This window comes from Centrocercus urophasianus, unplaced genomic scaffold (genome assembly GCF_019232065.1).
Source record: "Centrocercus urophasianus isolate 14NV4802_14NV808 unplaced genomic scaffold, USGS_Curo_1.0 seq_17, whole genome shotgun sequence".
NCBI lineage: Eukaryota > Metazoa > Chordata > Aves > Galliformes > Phasianidae > Centrocercus > Centrocercus urophasianus.
In genome coordinates, this window is record NW_024884722.1 from 23,917,618 (window position 1) to 23,924,360 (window position 6,743).

The following is a 6,743-nucleotide window of genomic DNA, read 5'->3' on the forward strand; positions in this document are numbered from 1 at the left end:
CAGATGTTTACTGCTGATTGTTCCCATCCAATTTTTAGAATCTTGTCCTTTTTTAGGATGAGAAGAGAGCAGGCTAGGTCATTAGAAGTCAGATTTCTATCGATTTCCCCCCTCTTTCCTTCCGTTCAAGTCCTGTAGCCACAGAATATTTTATTCACATCCTTTTTGAGTACTCTGGACTAGCACGGGGGCACACTCTGATCGTTTGGTTTATGGCCCTTGCTACATATCCTTCTGCTGTTCCGTTATGTTCTACTGCAGGGATGCGATCTTGGCTGGCTGGTGGCTCACATCCTGCAGTGGCAGTCACCGTGCTGTGAGGAGTGGATTCCAATGGGGCCCCATCCCATCTGCAGTGGAGTGGAGCTTTCCCCAGAGCACAGCCACTCCAGAGCAGTGGGATCTAGTGTCAAAACGGCCAGTATGAATGTCAGAACATGTCAGTATGATGTGGATCTCTTTGGTTGGTGTGCATTTGCTCTGCCACCAATGCTAATGTCCTTCTCTTGTGAGTAAGCATGAGCAATCAGAGGTCAGAGGCTGAGCAAGCCAGACTGGGGAGGGGAAAGTCAGAAAAAGAGCATCACCTGCACAGGCAAGGTGTGACTGTGAAAGAAGTTACCCAGTCTTGTTTCCAGCCCAGAAGCGATCAGGGCAAGAAGTATCAGTGGCCTATACTCAGGATTAAATGTTCACAGCAGGTGCTCTATTTTCATAAATAAACCTGACAGTTTATCCATAAGAGAGTCGTGTGAGGAAGCAAGACTCCAGATTATCCACAGGAAGAGGTAATAGGAGAAACAGCTTCTCTCTAGCACTTTGCCTCCTTTCATCTCACCCAGCCTCATCCAGCTCTGAGGCATGGGGTAGTAGCAAATAACGATGGCTCCTTTTTACATGCCTCAAAGTTATAGGCTAGGTGCAGGGAAAATGCAGTGTTTGTAAAACATTCTTCAGCTGAAAAGCAATCTAGCAACAGAATGCCCTCTCTGGGAAGATGCTACAAAGAAAGAAACTGAAAGGCACACCTGGATCCACTTAGATGAAAGGTCTTCGTTAGGGAGGCCTAATTGGGCTGCAGTTGTTAGCCCACCTGTGAAGTGTTGCTGCCAGAACTTACTAAAGCAGGAGTGTGCTGCTCTTCCTCGGGAGCCTTTTTTGGGTGAAGTTTGAAGCTGAACTTGGGAGGAAGCTTGAGAACTCAGGATACAAGGTAGGGAGTGTTCTGCGACTGTGGGAGTGGGTTTGAGTTAATTAGTTGCTTGGAGGGCTGCTGTTCGGTTAGGAGGTGTCTTATCTTCTCTGTTTTCTGCAAGTCTAGAGGCTGTGTGAGATGCAGAGTTTTGGTGTCCTTGAGGACTGGCTGTCTTTTCTCTTACAAACAAATGCTTACGGGAGTAAGGTTGGATCTTGGGTGCTTTGTTGTTGGAAGGGATGAAACAGTGTTTGTCACTGTATTTACAGGAGAGATGGGATGAAGTTTGTGTAGGATGTGCTTTCCTGAAGAGCTGAGGCTTTGAAAGTGGTGTGACTTGTCAGCAAATGCAGCAAGAAAGGCTTGACCTGCTCAAACTATTCTTCGCACTGTGGTTGAAGCAGAGGCTTTTATTTCTGGTCTCCAAGATCAGCAGTTTTTGAAAAGTTATTGTTATTCAAGTGAGCATTGTGTAGCATTAAGCTGGAAAGCTACAGGTAGCAGGAAATCAAGTATCAGAGGATCTGCTGGGCAGCACCCCATGTGTGGTGATTCTGCTGACCCCAGTCCCCACAGCGCTCTGCTTTGCCCACAGGTCTAAAGCTTTCCTCTGTGATTAGAGGCCTCCTGCTCCGTCCTACCACTGAGCCTTGTTGTGTTGTGCCTGGCTTCAAAGCCTTATATAGGAGTTGGGAACCAGTGAGATGAGAGTGTACGGCCAATACTGGAATAGGGGGAACGGCTATGGAAGATGAGCAAGCAATTGGGCTTGTTTAGGCCGGGAAGGCTCCTAGGGTAGGTTCAGGATTCCAGGTGGGTGCCTGTATCCCTTTAACTGTTGATGCTTGGACTTGTGCTTGAGGTCCTTGTTAAGCTCATCTGATAGAAGCCTCCCTCCACTCTGTCTCTCTGCTGATAATGGGGCTGTGTGTATTTCTGAGATCATCGCAGCCCTGCAGGGGCAGGATCAGACTGTCTGCAGGTGCACATGACTGTGTTATTAAAAAAAAAATGAAACCACAAAACCTCTATTTCACGTGGCTTTGTTCTACCAGTGCCAAGCCTGCTCTCTTGCTCTCCCAGTGATAGACTAACAAATAGAGTTTCTCTGCAGTAGCAGGGATACCCTCTCAGCCATGAATATCCATGTGATCCCAGCCATGAAAAGTGATGTTCAGAATCGAAGATGATGAAATCTTTTCATTAAAGAGGAAGAAATTGGACCGACTGTTGCCATCTCTCCTCCGCTCCCCCCAGAGCGCTCTGAATTCCCCTCAGAGCAGATCTGTCAGTCTATGCTATGCAGGGCTGCACTTGTGATAATTTATCTCCCGTTATTTTATTTCTGCTGGTTTCTGAGCTAATAACTGATGAGGGTTCATCTCCCGCCCTAGGCACCTTCCCTTTACTTAACTAACAATTAATAAAGCAGATAATGGAGTGTTTCTCCCACATAGGAATAAATACTCTTATAAAGGGTGGCACCGCGGCATCTTCAATCTGCTCAGAAACTGCCACTGGTACATGGCTCAGGGCCCTGCTTCTTAAGGGGTGTTTTTCCCCATCTGCAATAAAACAGCCACACTGTGATCATTGATTTTTGGGCTGAATTGGCCACTGAGCCCACCTTACTCCAGCAGCATCACCACCCAATGCCCTTCAGTGCCCCAGCTCTGTGCCACTTAAGGGTCCCCCCTATTGTCCCTATGCTGGGGGCAGACACAGGGCAGGTAGGTTCCTAATTGTGCCTGAGCCTGGCCATGGGAGGTAGTGGGTCTGTTTGTGTGCTCCTTTAATTGCTGGAGCATAGGAAGGATGCTCTGTTATTACAGTATATGCGCATCAAAGTAAATACATTAACTCCGTATAAACATTTAGCTGCTGAAAAGCCTCTAATTAAGAGTTCTCACCAGCGGGCGGCCAATTACTTATCTTGGCAGCTTTGCCTGGCCCCACATACTGCTCCTGGATAGAGAGTGAGGATGGCATCCCTGAACTACTGGGGTGGCACAGAGGGACCCGTGCTTGCCTTGAATCTGGGGGCACGCTCCTCTCTCAGGCTCCACCTGTTACATAGGATGGGAGCAGTCTGTGGAGCACCATGCTTTTGTGATTGTGCCTGCCCTATGTTTCAGGACCTCACAGTCCGTCAGCATGCCATTTTCCTTTTAAACATCTTGTTCCTTTTTCCTTTTTCCCCCTCCTGCTGCTGAATCTTGGGTTGTTTCACCTCAATCTGTCCTTTCAAAGACTAACCCCTGTGGAATATCGCTGGTGGCAACGCATACTTTTTTGACATCCAGAAGTGTGCTAGACCACTGAGCTGCCATTTGGAGAGATCAAATGATTCCTGTGGCTTTAAAATTATGACACTAGCCTTGAGGGCTGGAGGAAGTGGATAGTCATGCGCTGAAAGCTGCCCCTTTGAAGTTTGGGATTTCTGGAGATGTCATCTTTTATATATATCACCAGCCAGGTTGCTTTTCATTTCATCCGAGGGTTATTCTTGTCTGAGTTCTTAGAGAGCCAAACCTTACTTCAAGGCAGAAGGGATGAGGAGAAAGATAGATGAGCCCAGACATTTAAGCGTTACGTATCCCTTTGAAATATAATGGTTTAAATTTTTTTGAAATAACAATACCTTGTGCCTCTGTACAGAGTGCTGCTTTCCTGGATGGGCGCTGGTGGGAAGCTCCCTGCTTTGGGGAGCCCTTTGGGGCAGCACAGGTCTCGCTGCCTTGGCGGGGCAGGGAGAGGGTTACCAAAGGCAAGGCCAGCAAGCAGGATGATGGTGGTGTTTTCCCCAGCTAGGAGCCGTCTTGCCCCAACAGCATGCCTTATGCTGAAAGGCTGCTGTGAGGCTGAGGGACGATGGCTTGTGACATGTCATTAGCGGGGCTGCAAAGTGACAGATACGAGTTAGGCAGGATACGCCTCCACCCACTTCAGGGGGAAAGAAAATAGCATGTTGTTTTAACTTCTGGGCTTTTATCGCTTTGTTGACTGCCTATCCTCAAAATAAATAAAGAAATAAATCCAGGTGGAATGCAAAACTGTCCAATGTGTTTTGTGGAAAGCCCAAGTGATTCCTTGGGGAAGCGGGTTGGCATGAGCCACCTCCTGCTCCTCATGTCCTTCCAAACAACAGGTGGCCCTTGCCAGACAGGAAAGTCATGGGCTCTGCCTCCTGGCATGCTGGCTTAGCCACTCAGGACTAGCTTCAGTATAGTTTAACCTGCAGAAGGTCTATGACCTAGATACTGTGCTCAGGGAGCCCAGAGAGCGCAGCCCTTGCCGTGCAAACAGAGCTCTCTCACCAAGCTCCCACATCCATCAATGTCTCATGCCTATGAAGAGCTCCTGCTGGATTGTCTGGAGAAGATGAAATAATTTATAAGCTTCAGTTTAATATTCCTGTGTTTTTTTTTTTCCTTTTTTCTTTTTTTTTTTTTTTTTTTTTTCCTACAGCTGCCACCTCCCTACCTTCTGTCGTTGTCGTCAAAATGGATTTACAAGGAAAAGAAAATAGTTCTCGCTCATGTTCTCACACAAATGAAACGTTAGCTGGAGAGACAAAAAGGAAATAATTGATTGTGAGCCCAAGCCCCCCTCTGAGACAGGCTGAGCATTATCAGCAGCAGCCTGGGAGGGGACGTGGGAGAGGGAGCGGGCTGGCCTGTAACAACAAATGTGGCGTTTATGATAATTATCCACATTTTAATCCCCGTTTCCAACCAAGCATTCACTTCCTTTAATTAGTTCTCGATTAGAAAGAGATTATCTAATAAATTGTACAAATAGAGAGTGGGTTATCTTTGCGGTGTTCTTGCACGCGGAGTTCTGAATGGGTGGGGATATGGAAACATGATTTGCGAGGGGTGAGAACAAGGGAAGCATGGGTTGCTTTTCCCTCATTCCCTTGGCTGCAAATATTGCCTATTGCTGGCATTAGTGGCATGGCCAGCGAAGTAGGTCTGTAATTAAACTGAATTAGTGTGTATTCAGAAGTTGTACGTGCAGAGACGGAGTGCACTTTCTTGGGGTGTTTGCAGGGAAAGGAAAAAGTACCATTTGTTTAAAAACTACTTTGCTAAACTTGATTATTGTTGTGATGTGTGCTTAGAGTATGTAAATACGGGTTTGTCAGTGGCTGGTTGGATGGGACCTCTGAAGCCAGTCAAGTGAGCTTTGAAGTGGCACTGGATAACAGCAATAGGGCAAGAGGCAGCAGCCTCAGGTTGTCCCAGGGGTGGTTCAGATTGAGTATTAGGAAAATATTTATCCTCTGAAAGAGTAATGATGCAGGGTTACAGGCTGCCCAGGGAGGTGGGGGATTCACTGTCTCTGGAGATACTCCATGGAGATCCTCCTGTGTGCATCTCTGCCCATGGAGATGTGGTACTGATGGACATGGCCAGTGGGCAGGTGGGCTGGGTGAGCTAAGAGGGCTTTTCCGACCTCATGGTTCTATTCTTGAAAGCCACCTCTCAATTGTTATGCATGTCATTGCTATGCTGGTCTTTGCCTGGTGGTTTGTCGAGGATTTCTTGGGTTCTTTGGGCACCAGACACCTTCCAGAATTGTGTCTGACTTATAACTGCTGTCAGAGCCTGTGAGAAGGCAGAGAAGCTGCCTTGGTTCACTTGCGCTTAAATACATCTGGGTGGGCTCGACTGAAGGTGCAATCCATCATGCTGGAGGCTATGGGATCCTTTCAATAGCTAGAGAACAGCTCATGCAGTCATGCTGCAATTGGGCTCCACCCATCCTAACGATTTCCTAGACCCGGGGTTGAACAGTCAATAGTTCTCTTGTCTGCTTTCAATCCAGTCTGACAGGGGAGCAGAGATCCTGAAGATACCAAGTTTGCGCATACTGCCGGAGGTGATAAATCGGCCTGACGCACGCTGTGCTGTGGGTGTTTGCTGCTTCCCCATGGCCCAGGTGTGGTGGTCGGGTGGTCTTCCGTACTGAGAACTTGACTCTGGCAGTGGGGGGATGAAGTTGGTCAAAACTGTGTCTTAGTAACAGGTGAGTGAGGTTTGAAAGAGTGAGTGTGAGAGGCTGGGCAGTGTCTTGTTGGGTTTGTCAGTGTTTCAGCCACGGATACTTCCTGTGTGCATCTCTGCCCAAAGTGACCTCTGTATTGATCTGGGCGCTCAATAGGCAGCTACTTAAGAATAAAGTTCAGTTTTCCTATCTTATTTCTTCTTCTTCTTGTTCTTCACTTTAATTATCTACGATAGATAAGCAGCTGCAGGCCAATTAGAAAACAATTACCTACTGTAATCAATGCTGGCTTAAAAAGAGGGAGGGCAAAAATAAATGCTGAAGAAATGCCTTAAAACCCAGTGCTGAGGTAACCCTATACTTGGCTCCATCCTTGAGAACCAGAGATGTCTGTGATAGGGGGTTTGGGGCAGACATAGGACAAGGCAGTTATGTCACCCTTGAGAAGAGTATGGTAGCTCAGTGTCCCCCAGAATGGCAGACTTGGGGATGCTGGGATAACTTAGGGATAACTCCATTTCCCTGAGATGCCTTCATC